The sequence below is a fragment of the Lagenorhynchus albirostris genome, chromosome 10 (assembly GCF_949774975.1).
Source record: "Lagenorhynchus albirostris chromosome 10, mLagAlb1.1, whole genome shotgun sequence".
NCBI classification, from domain to species: domain Eukaryota; kingdom Metazoa; phylum Chordata; class Mammalia; order Artiodactyla; family Delphinidae; genus Lagenorhynchus; species Lagenorhynchus albirostris.
Genome location: NC_083104.1, coordinates 20,763,912 through 20,785,348, shown reverse-complemented (window position 1 = coordinate 20,785,348; position 21,437 = coordinate 20,763,912). Strand labels below are relative to the sequence as shown.

Genomic DNA, 21,437 nt, shown 5'->3' with positions numbered 1-21,437 from the left:
CCTAGATCATGATCTGTCCTTTGCCTACCCCCCTACCTCCCGCCCCCATTTTCTCACATTGCTTTCCCGTAAATCTTTCTGTGCTTTGGCCACCATGGACTTTGTTCATTTCTTCCAGTATGTTATGCTACTTCTTTGCACAGGGCCTTTGCATATGCTGTTTCTTTACTCCATGAAATAGGCCTGACGTCTTTTTCCTTTCCCTTCTACTTCTTCACTTCCCTCCCTATCCCCTTATTAAATACCCTCATAGGTCCTTGTGCTTAATTCTTTAAGTCACTTGTCATGTTAAATTTTTTTGTGCTCACTTAATGAATTCCATGCCCCCCCACCCCCCAGACTATAGGTTCTGAAAGAGTAGAGGTACTGTCAGATTTGGATCACCACTGGGCCTTCATTTAGTTCCCCTCCACACTCGTTTGCTATGGGAGGGAGGGAATGACTGGATGCATGACTGAGATGGGAATAGAAGATAACTGGGTAACAGTTGAGGAAATAGACGAGGTAGTGGGGTGTGAGGCTCATTGCTGGGGAATGCAGAAACAGGCATATTAGCTCATGGTCTGGCACGCCGCAGAGGAAGAACGGTGTGTTTGCGCAGGAGGAGAAACTGTGCAAATGAAGAAATGCAGGGAGGAAGGAAGAAGCTTAGCAGGAAATAGTTGTGGAGGATTGGAAAGAGGAAATAACTGAGAAGTGACTTGATAGAAAATTGTGCATTTATTTCCTCTGCTGTAGCTCTTATTTTTCTGGTGTACACATTTGACACCTTCGGTATTTTTTTTTTTTTTTGAGTCTGATTTGTAGTATTCTCTTTTCTTCCCTCCTAGGATGCCATGTCCATTTATTTACACAAAGTGATGCACCAAAAATGAGCAAACAGACACTGGCAATGTGGCCTCCACATTGTTTTCTCTTCCTAGGACAAACTCTTCCTCCCCTTTGTCCGTTTCTTTCCCTGTCTTAGTAGTTCTTCTGTCAAAAGTTCTTTTATTTTCTTGTGGTCCTCTACTCTAAAATGGATTTAAATCTCCTTCCCCTGCTCCCCTTACCATTTATAATGTTTAAAGATTCAACATCGGCATCTCAGTTCAGCTGTTCATGTCACTATAATGAAGGGGGGGGGTGGATTTTTCAGGGCAGAAAGCTCTTTGAGACCACTGTCAGGTGCTGGGTGGTTGCAGGGGGTGAAGAACTAACCGCACATCTCTAAGTTGAGTGTTTTTCTTTTTTAGTCTCTAACCTTTTCTTCTAGCGTTATGTGAAATTAAGATGTAACTCACAGAACATCAAATTCACCATTTTGAAGTATATACTTCAGTGGTTTTTAGTTTGACTTTCTTGTTCAGTCATCACTATTATCTAATTCCAGAACACTTCCATTTTCTCCAGAAGAAGCCCTGTACCTTTCAGTAGTTAGTTCCAACTCTCCTTTCTCCTGTCCCCTGGCAACCGTTAATCTACTTTCTGTCTTTATGGATTTGCTTACTGGACATTTCATATAAATGGCAGTATGCAACATATGACCTTTTTTTGGTCTGGCTTCTTTCACTTAGCATGAAGTTGTCAAGGTTCATCTTTGTTGTAGCGTGTGTCAGTACTTCATTCCTTTCTATGGCCCAGTAATATTCCATTGTCGTGCTATTCCACATTTTGTTTATTCATTCCTCAGTCGATGGACATTTGAGTTGCTTCCACTTTTTGGCTGTTATGAGTAACGCTGCTCCGAACATTTGTGTGTAAGTTTTTGTGTTGTAATATATTTTCATTTTTCTCAGGTAGTTACCTACAAGTGGAATTGCTGGGTCACATTGTAACTCGATGTTAAACCTTTTGAAGAACTTTTAGACTGTTTTCCATAGCAGCTATACCATTTTACATTCCCACTAGCAATGTACTAAGGTTCTAGTTCCCAGTTTCTCCATATTCTTGCCAACACTTATTATTTTCAGTTTTTTAAAATTATAGTCATTTTAGAGTGTGTGAAGAAGGGTCTTTATGTCTGACTTTTTAAATGGTGGGACTCGATCCTTTCCCCCACCTCCACCACTGCCTCTTTCATTTTAAAAAATGGATATTGTTCTTGTCATTTTTATTAGATTTTGAAATGAGCCTTTGCTAAGACTGAGGGAATCTTGAATAGTATTTGAAATACTACTTTATGGTTGGGAAACAACATGCTTCGAGAAAGTAACTGGACCAGAAAATAGAAGTTATGGCCTACAAATTAGGACTTATTCTACCAACCTAAGCCTCAAGTAAATATTCTCATGTATAAATTATAGAAACCTATCATTATACAAAAAAAGTTTAAAAAGAAATTTGGTAATAAAAATTTGTGTCCCTCTATGGTTTGGTTTCTTTTCCTTTGCTTTCCTTTCTTTCCTTTTCTTTTTTTTTTTTTTTTAAACTTCAAATACTTTTTCGGCCGTCATATGCTATTTCCATGATGATTAATAAATTCATTTATAGACTAATCTTGTAAGATCTTTTAAATCCTGTAGAAAAAGCTCTGTTAACATTAGCCAACCCCATTTTTATTCTGTTGTTTCAAGTGGAAACATCATGGCTAAGGGCCCAGCATTAAGAAGCTTGAACAATTATAGACTCTATCTTCCTGTTCATTAGATATAATTTAGTATTTAAAAAAATAAAATTGCTCAATTTCAGTTGAAGTTTAGCTGTCATAACCCTTTCTAATATTCTCTATACAGCTTTTCATTGTAAACCCTGAACATGTCAAATCAACATCAATATATTTTTGTTACTCTCTAGTATAAGATGAACACTATCACCCATAAACATGTCATGAGCATTTCTATTACGTGTGAAAACTGATCTCTGATCTTTAGGAACTTACAGTTGAATACAGAGAACGTTGATGCCAGTAGATATTATGGATGTAAAGCATTTCCTCTTTGATGGAAGAGGCAACTATAATATAATTGACATGGGGATTTTAAGATATCATTTCCAGATTTCATGCAGTAGGGAAACACACTGAACTCTGATTCTTCCAGGGAAAGAAAATTAGGAAAAATGTTGGAAGGAGACAAGTATTTGTTGACGACCTACTGAATGACAAGCTGTGTTTGGAGATTGATTATGTATAGTATGGTGGGTGAGAGCTCGGGCTCTTGAAATCAGATGGCTTCAGTTTGAATCTTGGCTGTGACAACTCTCATTTGTGTGATTATTGTGAAAATGGGGGTGAGTGCCCACAATCCATAAGGGTGTTGTAAGGATTGGAAGGAATCAAGTTAAATGACTCCTCTATTCAGTGCCTGGCACATAATGGGCACTCAAATAATGTTTATAGACTTGTTGTCAGAATTTTTTGTAATTACAGTTATTTTAAATTTACTTATTACAACCATTACTTATGAAAAGTGGTATTACATACTTTTTTTTTTTGCGGTACGCGGGCCTCTCACTGCTGTGGCCTCTCCCGTTGCGGAGCACAGGCTCTGGACGCGCAGGCTCAGCGGCCATGGCTCATGGGCCCAGCCGCTCCGCGGCATGTGGGATCTTCCCGGACCGGGGCACGAACCCGTGTCCCCTGCATCAGCAGGCGGACTCTCAACCACTGCGCCACCAGGGAAGCCCTACATACATTTTTAAATGAGAAGATGAGGCTTAAATAATCAAGAAATTTGCCTATAGCAATGGTTCTCACCTGGGGATGATTTTGACCCCCCAAGAGACATTTGGCAACATCTAGAGAGATGGCTTTAGTTGTCACATCTGGGGTACATGGTGATACTGACATCTAGTGAGTAGAGGCTGAGGATGCTGCAGAACATTCTGCAATGCACAGGACAGCCTGTACGACGAAGAATTATCCAGACCAAAAGGTCAATAGTGCCAAGGTTAAGAAACCCTGGCCAAGAGTCATGGACCTTCTAGGAAGAGGAGTAGGATTTGAACCAACTTTTCTCAATCATATGTTTATATTTTCCCCTTGAAACCACTTCATTTCTTCATGAGAATCCAAGGAGTGAAATAAAGTAAGTTTTGACAAGTCCCTTTAAGATAGCCTTGTGGCTTGGGACTCAAATATGGCTTCATGGAGAGGGTGACAAACCAAGTCCAGAGAAACTGAGGTGATTTTTTCTTTCATCATTCATTCATTCATGTATTGATTTGCTCTTCATGTTTTAATTCATGTGTTGATCATTAAATTCTCCACACACTTAGTGAGCACCGACTCTGTGCTAATGGTCTGTATTCTCATGAAACTTCTATTTCTGTAGCCAGACAACTCTCAGAAATGGAAGAGAACATTTCTGAAATGTAGCATAAGAAGTGGAAAAAAAAAAGATTCACTATAAGAAAATCCAGTTTATGAAGTTGTCTCATTTGAATCCTCACATTAATCTTTGTTCGTTTATTCATTGACTGCTCAAATGTATGTATGCATGGTATCCTCTTGCTGGGAAATGTGTTAGGTCCTGGTACTGTATAGTCAAGGAAATCTGTCTTCTGTTGAACTTTGCCTAAATCCTTATATAGCCTTCAGAAAGAAATTGCAGTTTTATCATTCTCATTACCAGTAAAAATCTTTTTATAAACAGGGGCTATATTGGTCTGTGTTTCAGATGACTCCTGAAATGAGGTTAATGCTTGGAAAAGAAAGAATCTTCCTTGGCTATTGACTGAGCCTTGTGGTTTACTCTTAATAATTATTTTAGTATGAAAGAGTTTGCTGGGTTTTGTGGGAAGTATCACAAAATACCTAATTTTCCTCAAAAAAAAAAGTGCTTGACTTATAAAAAAGGATTGGAATACAGCAATTCTGCTTTTTTAAAAAGTCTCTATTCTGATAGAAATTCCTTTAATGACAGAAAGCGAGTGTGCACATGTATACACACACACACACACACCCTCAAAAAGATATATCAAAGGCCTTGATTCTTAACAGTCTGTAATTTTATCCCATGAAAAAGCAAGAATTACTACTCATATTATTGTTATTACGAATTTCATTGACCTAATAGCTCTTTTTTTTTTTTTTTTTAAGTAACCACAAATTTCCCCATAGTGAGGAAGAGGCAAACAGTTTCCTTGATGCTGGGAAGTCCCTTTCTTAAAAATGTATATTCATCATGGATGAGCTAGGCTAATTTTTTTTTGGTTTGTTTGTTTGTGTTCTAATTGAAATAGAAGAACGAGTTTGTGAGGCAGATATACCCTGTGCTATCCAGAAGGAAGGACTGAGTCAGCACCACAGATCGGTTTCATCGGTCCCTCTTGTGTAGTCCGAGCCGTTTAAACAGTTTAAAAGCACATGCACTGAGAGGCTTAATTCTTTACTATGAGACAGCCAACTCTACGATCTTTCTGAAGTTCTAAAAATATATATAACCATTTGTCATGACAGATAGTATTATATTTTGTTCCTTGATCAATTTTTGCCAGTTTGGTTTGTCTCCCCTGCCCCTCACATCAACAATTAATCTCTCTGAACCCTCTGCACACTTTCGGGGTTGAGGCCCCCCCTTTTTATTCTGGCTCCCCTCAACCCTTTCCCCATTGTTTACCACTTACCTTTTTTCTGTATGATTCTTCCATGTCCAACATTGAAAACGTTTTTTATGTTTAAATCTCTTTAAAAAATACACATTAGCACTTGGTATTTTTGTGTTTATTTTTTAACTGAAATTTTGGAAAGTTTACGTACACAAGCGCACTTAAGAGTTGATAGTTTCAGGGCTTCCCTGGTGGCGCAGTGGTTAAGAATCTGCCTGCCAGTGCAGGAGACACAGGTTCGAGCCCTGCTCCGGGAAGATCCCACATGCCGCGGAGCAGCCAAGCCCGTATGCCACAACTACTGAGCCTGCACTCTAGGGCCCGTGAGCCACAACTACTGAAGCCTGCACGCCTAGAGCCCGTGCTCCGCAGCAAGAGAAGCCACCGCAATGAGAAGCTCCACTCACTGCAACTACAGAAAGCCTGCGCACAGCAACGAAGACCCAACACAGCCAAAAATAAATTAAAGAAAAAAAAAAAGAAAAGAAAGAGTTGATAGTTTCAAAATGTGGTTTGTGTTTGTAGTATACGAGAGCAGGATTTTTCATTTGGCACTAATGTGTTTCCTTGCGAATTCGTTTTCTTCTGCTTTTCTAGAGCCTCTGAAGGCTGTCAGAGGGGCCCCGAGGGGCAGAGACCGTCCTGAGGGAGGGAGTTCTGAGTCCAAGGAGAACCACGGGTGTTGGTTGTCTTGTGGTAAGCCCAGCACGATGTAGTCCTAAGACTTCACCATGCAAATCTTGTCCCTTGAATTTGAAAAGCTGTGAAACAATTTTGTTCTACTCATTAGAAGAGTGAAACCACGGTGGGGTATATGTGGAGGTCTTACAGCTGTAGTACACGTGTACTGCTAGTGATTCTAAATCTAGTTTTTAAATAAAGCTTGCCAATTTCTGGATGTCTTATAGAGACAGATGTTACAGGAATCACTCTCTGACTTTCACGCTTGTTGTATTTAAGCTAACAAGAAACTGAGTCTATAAAATGACATAATTTTGTCTTGTACCTTTTTCTCACCTGATAATTTCCTTTTGCAGTCTTAGCTAACCAGTTCAAATTAGAAAAATAATTCCTCTATTGCCACATGTGTCTTAACATCCACTCCATTTTTTCCCGATTTGAGATATTTTGTTCTTGTTAGATAGAAACTAGAATTTTAAAGTAATATTTTAACAAATATTCACTATTTTACCTAAGATTTTGAAGATAACTTGATATTTTAAAGGCACTTCAGCTAAGAACAAGAAGCTCTCTACAGTCCCCACTAGCTCTGATTATTTAAAGATTTGTTCTCTTTTTCTGGGGGGGAGGGAAAAAGAGTGAGGCCTTCCCTGACTACCTGATGTTATACTAAATCACAGCTACCTGTTGGTTTCTTTCATAGTGATTAAGAACATCCGTGAGCACGTATTTTCATCATTTGCTTATTTGCTTGTTTATTGTCATCTTTTCCACTAGACAATACATGCTGTAAGGGCAAGAAGAATGTCCATTTTGTTCACTATACCTCAATACTGAAAACATTCATGATATATAATAGACACTCAAATAGTTGGTGAATGAGTAAATGCATTTTTAGATGAATGGATATAGAGTTATTATAATTTAGTCCATTTAATGTGAACTAGTTATGTGAAAAACTACCTTACAAAAGCAAATTTGGGGTTCAGGGTATCTGTTTGAAGTAACAAACTTATTGTTTTTTTAACTGAGGGATTTTACTATTGTCTTAACTGAGACAATGAGGAATTCATTTCATAATAAATGAGGAATTCATTTCATAATAAAATGTTCTTAACATTGAGGGTCAAGGGCCAATTTATAATTTGAAGCTAAGGATTCTTTTCTGGAAAAATATATTTAGCTCATTTCAAATTTATGCATGTAACAATAAGATTTATGGACCTTTATAGGTAGGCCCTTGAACCCATATGCTAAGAATTCAGGCTGTTCTCTCTGAAGCTTTGTATAAAGAACAAATCTTTGAATGCCACTACTGGGCATATACCCTGAGAAAACCATAATTCAAAAAAAGTCATGTACCACAGTGTCCACTGCAGCTCTATTTACAATAGCCAGGACATGGAAGCAACCTAAGTGTCCATCGACAGATGAATGGATAAAGAAGATGTGGCACATATATACAATGGAATATTACTCAGCCATAAAAAGAAACAAAACTTGAGTTATTTGTAGTGAGGTGGATGGACCTAGAGGCTGTCATACAGAGTGAAGTAAGTCAGAAAGAGAAAAACAAATACTGTATGCTAACACATATATATGGAATCTAAAAAAAAAAAAAAGTTCTGAAGAACCTAGGGGCAGGACAGGAATAAAGATGCAGACATAGAGAATGGACTTGAGGACATGGGGAGGGGGAAGGGTAAGCTGGGACGGAGTGAGAGAGTTGCATGGACATATACACACTACCAAATAAAATAGCTAGCTAGTGGGAAGAAGCTGCATAGCACAGCATGATCAGCTCGGTGCTTTGTGACCACCTAGAGGGGTGGGATAGGAAGGGTGGGAGACCCAAGAGGAATATATGTATATGTATAGCTGATTTACTTTGTTATAAAGCAGAAACTAACAGACAATTGTAAAGCAATTATACTCCAATAAAGATGTTAGAAAAAAAAATCTCTGAGAGTTTAAAGATGGAACTTTTTTACTTAAAACTCTGTGAGCCTATGGACTTGTAATTAAAACCGCAGTTATTGTTAGATTGGTTCCATGTGTAATTAAGACAGGAAAAAATACAAGCCAGTAAAATGAGTAATGCAAGGAAATTCTGATGCACTGCTTCCTTTTGAAGAGGTTTTTACACATTCATCCCTGTCTAGTTCTCTGTTGAAGATCCTTATCTTGGATGCCTAAATTGTTCAGAATTTTCATCACAAAGGAAAACAGTTGAAGTGGCCTGCCTTTTCTTGGGGAAGCTCTCCAAGAAAGTATTTCTAGCTGGGCCAGATTCTCTCTTAACTTTATATGATTTCCCCGAGCGTGTTGGTTGGTGGTCTTATTGCCCGATTTCTCTTTTATTTAAAATTCCTGTGTGCCGTTGTAGCGTTCTGGAGCTATATTAGGGATGACCTAGCACACCTCAGACCTGAGGAATGCTTGGATGTTATTTTATGGCCTTTGGCAGTCAGTGGATTTCTTACTTCTCTCTGTCTAATGGGGAATTCAGAGCTATAGTTAGGAGATAGTTCACCTAAACTATTACTGCTTTGATGGATTGAATGATAAAATGTTGGCTAGTGCCCAAAGCAGATACATGAACTGTGCTCAATTTTACATTTACCTTGTCAAAAGCAGTTATGCAACAAATGCCGTGTATATATATATATATATATATATATATATATATATATATATTTTATAACTGGTGGTTTTTATTAATTGATTTTTGGCTGCATCTTCGTTGCTGCACGTGGGCTTTCTGTAGTTGCGGCGAGTGGGGGCTACTCTTGGTTGCAGTGTGCGGGCTTCTCATTGCAGTGGCTTCTCTTGTTGCGGAGCATGGGCTCTAGGTGCGCGGGCTTCGGTAGTTGTGGCTCGTGGGCTCTAGAGCGCAGGCTCAGTAGTTGTGGCACACTGGCTTAATTGCTCCATGGCCTGTGGGATCTTCCTGGACCAGGGATCGAACCCGTGTCCCCTGCATTGGCAGGCAGATTCTTAACCACTGCGCCACCAGGGAAGTCCCTACAAAAGCCTTTTATATTGATTAAAGCCAATTAATAAATGGAAATGTAATTTAATTTGTTCCTCACCTATGGTTGAATGTGATGAGTCTTGATTGCCTACAATGACATATATACAGGTAACACCTTCATTTACTAAGTGCAATAATTAAGGCAGAACATTTTTTGCTGCACCTCTGTGGTGGATAAACCACTTCGATACCTTTATTTGGGTCAAAGTGTTCTTTATACAGCCTTTGAGGTACTGACCTTATCAAAGCAGTTGATCTTCCAGTGACCCATTTTGGAATAATATGGACACAATGGTGCTTCTCTAGAGTTGATCTAAACTATTGTGTATTTAGTAACTAAGCAAAGTTATTCTCAGTGCCAAAGACTATTAAGACTTGGCTATATATTTGATGGTTCTCCCTGTTTAGCAGTTTGGTATGTTGGAAAGCTACTTGGTAGATCTTTTTTTTTTCTTGATATGAATACATATCAAGATTATATTAGATTTTATACTCGTCAATAGTTCAGTCAGTATTTATTGATTACTTTATATAGCTGCTCTAGCAGTAGTTACCAGGATTCAATGATGAATCAAAACCAGGAGAACCATATAGGTTTTAGTGTAACTGGGTAACTTTTGGAAGGCAAAGGTGGTACACTCAGTAATTATTCTATGGTAAGTGTAAACTGGGATTATTCCATGAAAATTGGGACTAATGGGTCACTTTAGTTAACATAGGCAGGGTCTCTGTCCTCATGGAGCTTGTAGTCAATGGAGGAGATGGAAGTTAATGCAATAATCAGATAATCAGACTTCCCTGGTGGTGCAGTGGTTAAGAATCCACCTGCCAGTGCAGGGGACACGGGTTCGAGCCCTGGTCTGGGAAGATCCCACATGCCGTGGAGCAAATAAGCCCATGCGCCACAACTACGGATCCTGTGCTCTAGAGCCTATGAGCCACAACTACTGAGCCCGTGTGCCACAACTACTGAAGCCCTCGCGCCTAGAGCCCATGCTCCGCAACAAGAGAAGCCCCCGCAATGAGAAGCCCGTGTACCGCAACGAAGAGTAGCCCCCGCTCGCCACAACTAGAGAAAGCCCGTGTGCAGCAATGAAGACCCAACACAGCCAAACATAAACAAACAAATAAATATATAAAAAATAATAAGATAGGGCTTCCCTGGTGGCGCAGTGGTTGAAAGTCCGCCTGCCGATGCAGGGGACACGGGTTCGTGCCCCAGTCCAGGAAGATCCCACATGCCGTGGAGCGGCTGGGCCCGTGAGCCATGGCCGCTGAGCCTGCGCGTCCGGAGCCTGTGCTCCACAACAAGAGAGGCCACAACAGTGAGAGGCCCGCCTACCGCAAAAAAAAAAAAAAAAAAAAAAAATTATAAAAGACCATAGAATAAGGGAATTTGACCTGGCCATGGGGTTAGGGAAGGCCTTCCCAAGGAGGTAAATTTTATGCTGACTTTTGGTAGAATATTTCAGAAGGAAAAAACATGTGCAAAAAGCTTTAGGATGGGAAGGGAGTATGACGTGTTCCAGAAACAGTAAGACTGGAGTGACACAAGCATAGCCCTCAGTGTAGAGCATGTGCGGGATGAGGCTAGGAAGCCACACCACGCAGAGCCTTGACTGCCCCGGAAGGATTTAGATCTTTACCCCAAGAGAAATGGCGAGGTATTATAGAATTTAAAGGGGGAGGGTGTCAAGTAGGTGGAAGGGTCACATGAGCAGGTTTGGTTTTTGAAAGATCGTGTGGGCTGCAGTGTGAAGAAGAGATTGAGCAGGGGTGGGTGGGGTAAGACAGGACTGGGGGCAAGAGGAAATCTGGGGAGAGTGGTGAGATAGTTTTTGTGTTAGTCTAACCAAGAGACAACGGTGACTTTAACTAGGATGGTGACTTTAACTAGGATGGTAACTTACGGTGGAGTTAGAGCAAATGACTGGATCTGAGAGGTATTTAAGAGCAAAACTCAAAAGGACTTGGAAACAGGGTCTTGTGGGGAATGAAGGGTGTTCGGAATTCTTTTGTGCCCACCTGTGATGATATGCAGTTCTCTTGTATACACTCAGCCTGTTGCATAAATTAAAAACAGCAGCACTGAGCAGAAACCACAGAACAGATAGAACTAGGTTCACTGACTTCTGAGAAGTGACTGGAGATGGTTCCTGAGAAGTCAGAGACTCAGAAAACATCTTAACTATTTGGCATCATCAGCATACCCTGTAGTGTGTGGTGGAAATATGGCACAAAGAATGAGCTGTGTCGGGGGGAGACTACAGCTCCTTACATTCTTATGCAAGAGTTGAACTATAGTATGATCCCAACCAGTATTGCTGTGTGATTGATTTCTTACCCTGATCTCTCCTCAAGTAACCTGTAGGACAGCATGACTAAGGTCTCACTTAGGGTGCTAAAACAATAATTTTCTAAATAATACCCTGGTGCATTGAAGGAGTTAAGGTAAGGATGCCCAGATGCTTCATCTGTGATCAGGGTGCATCTTAGACATTGGACCCAACTAGTTTATCACATGGTTCTTTCACAAGGCTGTTGCTCATATTAAATTGTGATGTAATAGAACTTTTGAATTAAAAATAAAAACCCACAGGGTCACGTGAGTGTGGATAAACACTAGGGAACTAAGTATATCTCTCTTTGTAGAACATAGTGTTGTGGGTAGAAGACTTGCTTTTGCACGTGCCATAACGTCAGGCCGACATTAGTATTTATGTATTTGCCTGATGATGAAATAGTAGATGTTAGTAGCAGTTTGCTTTTTCCCTATAGTCTGGATTATGTCTCATTCATTCTGCCTTCTTGCTGACATGTGGGCATACTTTTTAGCACCAGTTGAACCAGGCCTGTTTCTGGGGCTGTCTTGCAATCTTAGCTCAGATACTGTACTAAGAACACCAACATTTATATTAACATAAGAGACATTCTGTTTACTCTTTAGATATTAAATACCAGTTTTATGGCATTCTGAAATTCTTAAGTGTTCTTCCAAAAATATTGTTTCAATTAGATAAGAAGAAGCACAGGTTCTTTCATGGGTTTCTCTTCACTTCTTTTGCTTTTAGCTCTTTAATCTCGGTGAATTATGAAATTCTAACCCAGTTTATACATAGAGATCCAGTTTGCATTAGCAGTCTTTTTTTTTTTTTTTTGGCTTGACTGGAGGTGAGGAAAGATGTTGTTGAGAATTTTCATTTTCTTCTACTGTCTCCTCCTTTTTGTTTTTCTTTTATTTGTAAAGCTTAGTATTTTAAGCAGGCTCATTTATCTTTGGTCCTGAGCCTGGCATTGGCTAGTTAGGAGAATTGGATGTTGTTTTTCAAAAGCTTAGTACAGATTTTGATAGCTTCTTGAAGGATTTGAGACTGAGACTGACCAAGGCCAGTCTTCAGAAATAATTCAGGTGGCTTTGAATATTGCTTGCCAACTCATTGCTTTACTAAGCTTTGAGTCATATCTTGGGTTAAACATGGTTAACTTTTTCCGTTCAATTCTTAAAACTCTACACACTGAGTTAGATATGTGGCTTAAGTTTAAAGTGTGTTTGTCGTAAGTGGGGTTCCTAGATTACTGTCCAGTGTGAATTTGAACAGTCCAAAGATTTATTTGGTGGCAATATGCTCAGATTTTGGAATTAAATAATAGAACTAATATTCAAAATAACTTTTTTTAACACACCAGTTTTTTAAAAAAAATCTTTATTGAAGTATAATTGATTTACAATGTTGTGTTAGTTTCTGGTGTATAGCAAAGTGATTCTTTTTCATATTCTTTTCCATTATGGTATTACAGGATATTGAATATAGTTCCCTGTACTATACAGTAGAACCTTGTTGTTTATTTTTTATAAATTTATTTATTTATGTATTTTTGGCTGCGTTGGGTCTTCGTTGCTGTACAGGCTTCTCGTTGTGGTGGCTTCTCTTGTTGCAGAGCACGGGCTCTAGGCGCGCAGGCTTCAGTAGTTGTGGCTCGCGGGCTCTAGAGCGCAGGCTCAGTAGTTGTGGCGCACGGGCTTAGTTGCTCCGCGGCGTGTGGGATCTTCCCGGACCAGGGCCGGAACCCTTGTCCCCTGCATTGGCAGGCGAATTCTAAACCACTGCGCCACCGGAGAAATCCCTGTTGTTTATTTTATATGTAGTAGTTTGTATCTGCTAATCCCAAACTCCTGATTTATCCTCCCCCACCCCCTTTCCCCTTGGAAACCATAAATTTGGTTTCTATATCTGTGAGTCTGTTTCTGCTTTATAAATAAGTTCATTTGTATCATATTTTAGATTTCACATATAAGTGATATCGTGTGATATTTGTCTTTCTCTGTCTGACTTACTTCACTTAGTATGATCATCTCTAGGTCCATTCACGCATTGTTTCATTCTTTTTTATGGCTGGGTAATATTCCGTTGCATACATATACCACATCTTCTTTATCCATTCTTCTTTTGGTGGACATTTAGGTTGCTTCTGTGTCTTGGCTATTGTGGGTAATGCTACACATTGGGGTGCGTGTATCTTTTTGAATTATAGTTTTGTCCAGGTATATGTTGAGGAGTGGGACTGCTGGATCATATGGCAACTCTAGTTTTTTTAAGGAACCTCCATATTGTATTCCATAGTGACTGCACCAATTTACATTCCCACGAACAGGGTAGGAGGGTCCCCTTTTCTCTTTAGCCTCTCCAGCATTTATAATTTGTAGGTTTTTAATAATGGCCATCCTGACCATTGTGAGGTGATACCTCATTGTAGTTTGGATTTGCATTTCTCTGATAATTAGTGATGTTGAGCAGCTTTTCATGTGCCTGTTGGCCATCTGTATAACCAGTTTTGATCTTTGATCAAAAGATCAGTTTTGATTAATTCTCTGAAAAGACATGTAATGTCAACATTCTCTATGTGATAAGTGGAGCACATGCATTACTCTAAGTTTATTAGAGTTTTTCTTAGCTTAAAAATCCTCATTAGTGACAAGGAAATAATAATGCCTACCTTCAAGAGCCATTATGAGGGATAAATAAGAATATTCATTCATTTGTTTGATTAACAAACATTTGTTAAGCATCTACAATGTACCAAGCACTGTACTAGACGCTGGGATATGACAGAGAACAGCATGAGGTCCTTACCTTCATGGAGCTTATGATCTGCTTCATGGTTGTAAAGCACATAGATGAGCAGTATATGGCAGCTCTAATTGTTGCTGTCCAAAATTTGTCTAAAACTTGTGATCTAAAAGATGTTAAATTATTTGAGAATTTTCCTGATTTTGAATTTGAATTAGAGGTGTTAAAAAATTTCTATAGATATATTCGCACATTAATTTTAAGATTCTAAAGCAGTGATTCTGAACTCTGACTGCACATTAGAATGACCTGGGGAGCTTTTAAGAAACTACAGTACCAGCGTCAGGAGGCTGCCCTCAGGGATTCCAATACAGTTGGTTTAGGGCGGGACATGGGTACTGGCCATTGAGGAGCTTTAAGAAGCTCCTCAGGTGATTTTAATGGGCATCTATGGTTGAGGTGTACTGCTTTAAAGGTAGTAATATTTCATGAGTATTTACACATTGTGGTTAATGGTAGATTTGCTATTGACATACCAGGATGTTTAGCTTGATGTGAGAGAGGAGCTCTATCATTAACTATGGATTGACCAGTTTCAATGATAGGTTTCAGAATAAAATATGTGGCTTCAAAGAATCGGATATGTGGACTGTAGGTATGACTGCCATGGTGCATCTGTGTCAGCTTAGGTAAGTCACTTTACCATGCAGACCTCAGAATTCTCATCTTTAAAATGAGGAATTTGGTTAATGGCAACACTAGCATTTTGCTCTGTTATAATGTATTATTTTAATGCCCCAGTCTATGAATTACCCTGTTACCAGGATGATTTCCTGGCCTACTGTATTGTTCTCTCCCTTTCCCATAGCTAATCAAACCAGTGGTGGACATCCAACCAAAGTCTGTCAGACCGTCATCTGGCCAAAAGACAGCTAACTCACTCTTGAGAGAGTTGGAGTAAAGATACAAACTTTATTACAATCTGTGAAGCATGGAAGAATGAGGAAGGGGTAGGATAGTTTGATGATAACCTTGGACCACGTCTGGACTGAGGCTGACTGTGTAAAGAGAGACTACGTAGGGTAGGTGTGTGAGGCGAAGCACAGATGTCATGAGAATGCAGCAAGATGACCCATGAGAGAGACGACAAGGAGAGCTTTGTCTTTGACCTCATCCCAGTTCCAGTCCCCAGGGTCCCAGCTGTATAATTCCTGTCCTCAGGCAACTGTGAGGTGGCCTGCTGTGTCCTTATCATTTCTCCTTCGTTGTACTCCCCTCAGTGGGTTTCTGTCCTTTGCAACCCCATATGCTTTGAGTAGAACATTAGGTTAGTAGAAACTTTGGAGAAACAAATGGGGCAATGATAAAAATAGAAATGGGGTAAGGAGAATAAGCAAAATAGTGCGATATTGTGGAAAGAATGAGGATAGTGAGTTAGAGTCTTAGCTCTGTCCCAAAATAGCTCAGTGACCTTATCCAAGGTGCTTGACACTAGCAGGCTGGTCTAAAATGGGAATGGTGCAATCTCATAGGGATGGTGTAATGAAAAATTAGATAACAGTTGTAGAAATGCTTTGAAAAGGTAAAAGGGTATGTCAGTGAGGGGCTCGCCTTGTTAACGTTATTTGGAGAAGGCAAGTTTTGAGATGTTTGCTCTCAGAGACAGAGATAGTAGAGAAGAGAAGCAGAGTTATAAAATATGCCTGAAGGACCAAGTTTTTAAGTATTGATTTAACTCTAAATAGACTATTTCTTTCCTTCTGTCAGTTTTTAATTTTCACAGCTTGATTTTTCTTTCACTGGTTATTATTTCATCCTTAGAACTTCTAGTTATTTGTTGCCTAAATTGTCTCATAGGGTTTTTCTGATATATATTTTTAGATACAGTTCACTTTTTTTCATGAAGTTCTGCTGCAAATATGGGTAAGATCAACAGAATTCTGTGTGTTATGAGTTAATGATAAAGTTACTGTTTTTCTTTGGCTTCAGTGAAGAGTAAGGATTGGGTCATGAGTGCAAGTGATTTAGCTCATTGGTTTCCTTCTTGTCCTCGGTTGGCACATCCTAAAATCACTTTGTGGTCTCCCACTCAGTGGGCTGGGCAGACAATGGGAAACATTTATGGTAGGAATCGTAAGGGTGTCCAGAGTTTAGGACTGAGGGAAATTGGCCCAGCAGTGAACACGCTTAGCATTTGGAAGCCTGGCTCAGACAGGATTTTCTCATCCTTCTGTGTTACTCTACAAGGTAACTTTTCATTGACACAGTTGGGTAATTAAGAAAGATAAAGTAAAATAAAAGGAAAATTTGATTGGTCAGTAGGTAGAATGTATACACAGTCTTTTCTATCATTTATGCATTTATTTACACCGAGTGGAATAATTTTTCCCTCCTGGAAGTGCTCTTATATTTCCTAATGTATTGGGGCATGAATATCATTCCCTTTCTTGGAGCCACTTACAAATTCAGTTTATATCAGAGGCACAAGCATGAGGATTTTTAAAATAGATTTTACCGCTGGAAAGACCTAGGCCATTTTTCCTTGTGTTCCAAATTGTTTTCTATTGCTTTAACAGAAAAGGAAGATTATCAAATGCTGCTCGTAGATCTGACATTGGACCACGGGTTTCTTGAATCATTAGCTGCTTTTATGGAGTTATGTAGCAGCCAAATAGTTAAGATTTCTTTAAAAGGTATGAAGTTTATTATGTCCCGTGAAGTATGAATGGAGCATGAAAAACTGTTCTTTGTAAAAACTTACTGACCGGACTACCTTGGTGGCGCAGTGGTTAAGAATACGCCTGCCAATGCAGGGAACACAGATTCAATCCCTGATCCGGGAAGATCCCACGTGCCGTAGAGCAACCAAACCCATGTACCACAACTACGGAGACTGCTCTCTAGAGCCCGCGAGCCACAACTACTGAGCCCACACGCCACAGCTACTGAAGCCTGTACGCCCTAGAGCCTGCGTGCCACAACTACTGAAGCCTGCGTACTCTAGGGCCCATGTGCTGCAACTACTGAGCCCACATGCCACAACTTCTGAAGCCCACGCGCCTAGAGCCCGTGCTCCGCAACAAGAGAAGCCACCACAATGAGAAGCCCGCGCAGCGCAATGAGGAGTAGCCCCTGCTCACCACAACTAGAGAAAGCCCACGCGCAGCAACGAAGACTCAGCGTAGCCAAAAATAAATAAAATTATTTAAAAAAAAGACTTACTGATAAGTTGATTAAAGTTTACAGAGTTAAGTGCAGTGGAAAATCAGTAATTTTCAGAGGGTGCTTTTGTTTTTTGTTGGTTGGTGTTATGAACAAAAAGTGAAAATACTTAAGGATCACAGATAAAATTCTGTAATAGGGCACTGGAAGAGGGTTGCTGATCCATTCTTTTTTAGGGACACATTAACTACAGAAACTTAATGGAGGGCTGTTAAGTATTTAATTTAAGTGTCCCTGGAAGATATTATATGCTTATCAATATTACGATTGAGTATTGTTTCATTTAACCTTCTGTCGGTGGGTTAAATGGTGTATGATTGGCTCCTAGAAACCAGGAGCAGAGCTACATACCATTCATCAGGTAGTTGTGTGAAAGGGCAACTTCTTGATTTCCCTGTCAGAGAATCAGTTCTCCACAGGCTTTTGATCATCTTCCCAAAATGATGCATTCATAGTGTCTGATGACCCAGGCTTGTGGTGCGTTTTATAAAGTATAACTGAAATATTGATTCATCGATTCATTCAGTAAGTCTTTCCCCATTCTGTATTTTTAACCTGTCAATTTTACGGCCATTTTTCTCTGTAGTCTGAAATTTTGGTATCTTTATATCCAGAGATGTGCCAGCTGTTAATGTATTGGTTCATGTAGAAGCAAGCGCGACACTTTCAGGTGTCTCTCTCCAGTGGAGTCACATTGGGGCGCGACACTTTCAGGTGTCTCTCTCCAGTGGAGTCACATTGGGGCGCGACACTTTCAGGTGTCTCTCTCCAGTGGAGTCACATTGGGGCGCGACACTTTCAGGTGTCTCTCTCCAGTGGAGTCACATTGGGGCGCGACACTTTCAGGTGTCTCTCTCCAGTGGAGTCACATTGGGGCGCGACACTTTCAGGTGTCTCTCTCCAGTGGAGTCACATTGGGGCGCGACACTTTCAGGTGTCTCTCTCCAGTGGAGTCACATTGGGGCGCGACACTTTCAGGTGTCTCTCTCCAGTGGAGTCACATTGGGGCGCGACACTTTCAGGTGTCTCTCTCCAGTGGAGTCACATTGGGGCGCGACACTTTCAGGTGTCTCTCTCCAGTGGAGTCACATTGGGGCGCGACACTTTCAGGTGTCTCTCTCCAGTGGAGTCACATTGGGGCGCGACACTTTCAGGTGTCTCTCTCCAGTGGAGTCACATTGGGGCGCGACACTTTCAGGTGTCTCTCTCCAGTGGAGTCACATTGGGGCGCGACACTTTCAGGTGTCTCTCTCCAGTGGAGTCACATTGGGGCGCGACACTTTCAGGTGTCTCTCTCCAGTGGAGTCACATTGGGGCGCGACACTTTCAGGTGTCTCTCTCCAGTGGAGTCACATTGGGGCGCGACACTTTCAGGTGTCTCTCTCCAGTGGAGTCACATTGGGGCGCGACACTTTCAGGTGTCTCTCTCCAGTGGAGTCACATTGGGGCGCGACACTTTCAGGTGTCTCTCTCCAGTGGAGTCACATTGGGGCGCGACACTTTCAGGTGTCTCTCTCCAGTGGAGTCACATTGGGGCGCGACACTTTCAGGTGTCTCTCTCCAGTGGAGTCACATTGGGGCGCGACACTTTCAGGTGTCTCTCTCCAGTGGAGTCACATTGGGGCGCGACACTTTCAGGTGTCTCTCTCCAGTGGAGTCACATTGGGGCGCGACACTTTCAGGTGTCTCTCTCCAGTGGAGTCACATTGGGGCGCGACACTTTCAGGTGTCTCTCTCCAGTGGAGTCACATTGGGGCGCGACACTTTCAGGTGTCTCTCTCCAGTGGAGTCACATTGGGGCGCGACACTTTCAGGTGTCTCTCTCCAGTGGAGTCACATTGGGGCGCGACACTTTCAGGTGTCTCTCTCCAGTGGAGTCACATTGGGGCGCGACACTTTCAGGTGTCTCTCTCCAGTGGAGTCACATTGGGGCGCGACACTTTCAGGTGTCTCTCTCCAGTGGAGTCACATTGGGGCGCGACACTTTCAGGTGTCTCTCTCCAGTGGAGTCACATTGGGGCGCGACACTTTCAGGTGTCTCTCTCCAGTGGAGTCACATTGGGGCGCGACACTTTCAGGTGTCTCTCTCCAGTGGAGTCACATTGGGGCGCGACACTTTCAGGTGTCTCTCTCCAGTGGAGTCACATTGGGGCGCGACACTTTCAGGTGTCTCTCTCCAGTGGAGTCACATTGGGGCGCGACACTTTCAGGTGTCTCTCTCCAGTGGAGTCACATTGGGGCGCGACACTTTCAGGTGTCTCTCTCCAGTGGAGTCACATTGGGGCGCGACACTTTCAGGTGTCTCTCTCCAGTGGAGTCACATTGGGGCGCGACACTTTCAGGTGTCTCTCTCCAGTGGAGTCACATTGGGGCGCGACACTTTCAGGTGTCTCTCTCCAGTGGAGTCACATTGGGGCGCGACACTTTCAGGTGTCTCTCTCCAGTGGAGTCACATTGGGGCGCGACACTTTCAGGTGTCTCTTTCCAGTGGAGTCACATTGGGGTTCACTTAATTTTCCAGCAACAATGTGTAGTAACACATGCAAAGTGTTGCCGACCGAGGATGTTTACCTGAGCCTTGCTGCTCTGGAGATTCTTTGGAGGTCGTGTCATGCCCCTGTGACTGACCTTAGCCGCTCTGACTGCACCCACTCCCCCCAGCCCTTTCCCCCCCAGCAAAAACAGGTATTCACCCTAAATCTCAAAAGTGAGGAAAAGAGTTTAAAAAGATAACAAAAGTTAGGAAAACTTTTCTAGGGTAACGTTTCCTGGTAAACTGGTACAGCATGGCCCAAGGCCTCAGGCATACAGAAAGAGATGTTCACCATAAGACAGCATGGCTCAAGAGCTCAGGCGTACAAAAACACTCTTGTCAAGCGGAATATTCCAAGGGCTCTGAGGTTATCGCCTAGCAGCCAATGAAGGTCAGTCCTGAAGACAGGCCTACCTTTGGAATGTGCAGGGTTTGAGCAACCCAGGCCTGCTGAGTTAATAAGTCTTTCCTGCCCACATAGCTAGTAATATTTTATGAAATGATAATCATTGTGAATATTATGCTGTTGCGTCTCTGGATTTTGTCACCTTCCTTTAAGAAAGGTTGAGTTTTCTCCTGGCAGGCAGGTAGTTTACTTGGGGATCAGCTTGATTCTGTTGAGGTTGTTTTTATATTTTGTGAGAGTGGATCTTGTGTAGTCTTATCGTAGGCCTGGTTTATCCCTACTCTCCACAAAGGCCATACCTTTCTGGACAGTAGGTATGGCCTTTCTGGGGTCTCCACTGAATGCTGCAGGTGTTTAATGAAGTCTCAGGCAGCTTGGATTTTGTCTCCCTGCTCTCTGTGAGCTCTGAAAGCTGTTCTGCTTACAACTTCCCAGTAGAGGTTTTCTTCCTGGTAGTCATTCTTCTCTGGTAGTTATTCTTTGCCCAGCCTTGCAGAGTTTCACCCTCTGCATTTGTGTATTGCTATTGAGCTAAAGGCGCAGGGAGACCCATAGGAAGATTTCAGATTTCTCTTTTTTTGCACAACTCCTTCTTTTTTTGTACTCTGTCTTACATATTCTAACTACCTCATTCTCCCCAGATTTCAACCTTTTCTTCTCAGCTCACTGAGATTGCTCTGCTCTGCCTAGATTGCCCCTCTCTGCCTCACAATCTGGAAAGTACTTCTAGGCAGAACTCTTAGGTGGCTGTATTGCTCATCTCATTTGTTTCTCTTCCTTCAGGGACCACTGTCCTGAAATGCCTATTGTTTAATGAGTGAAAACGGTTGTTTCATATATTTTGTCTAATTTTCTAGTTAATTACAGTGGGAGAGATAATGTGGTACCAGTTACTCTGCATGATTGAAAGTAGAATTTTTTTCTAATGTAATTTTTATGTAATGGTTAAGATCAGAGGTTGAG

The 21,437-nt window shown here is 41.3% G+C and overlaps 1 protein-coding gene across 6 annotated transcripts in view; it reads left to right on the top strand.

The window, feature by feature from the left end:
- The window catches only part of MITF (melanocyte inducing transcription factor), a 225,418-nt gene that overhangs the window by 58,793 nt on the left and 145,188 nt on the right, over positions 1-21,437 (top strand). The window lies entirely within an intron of this gene.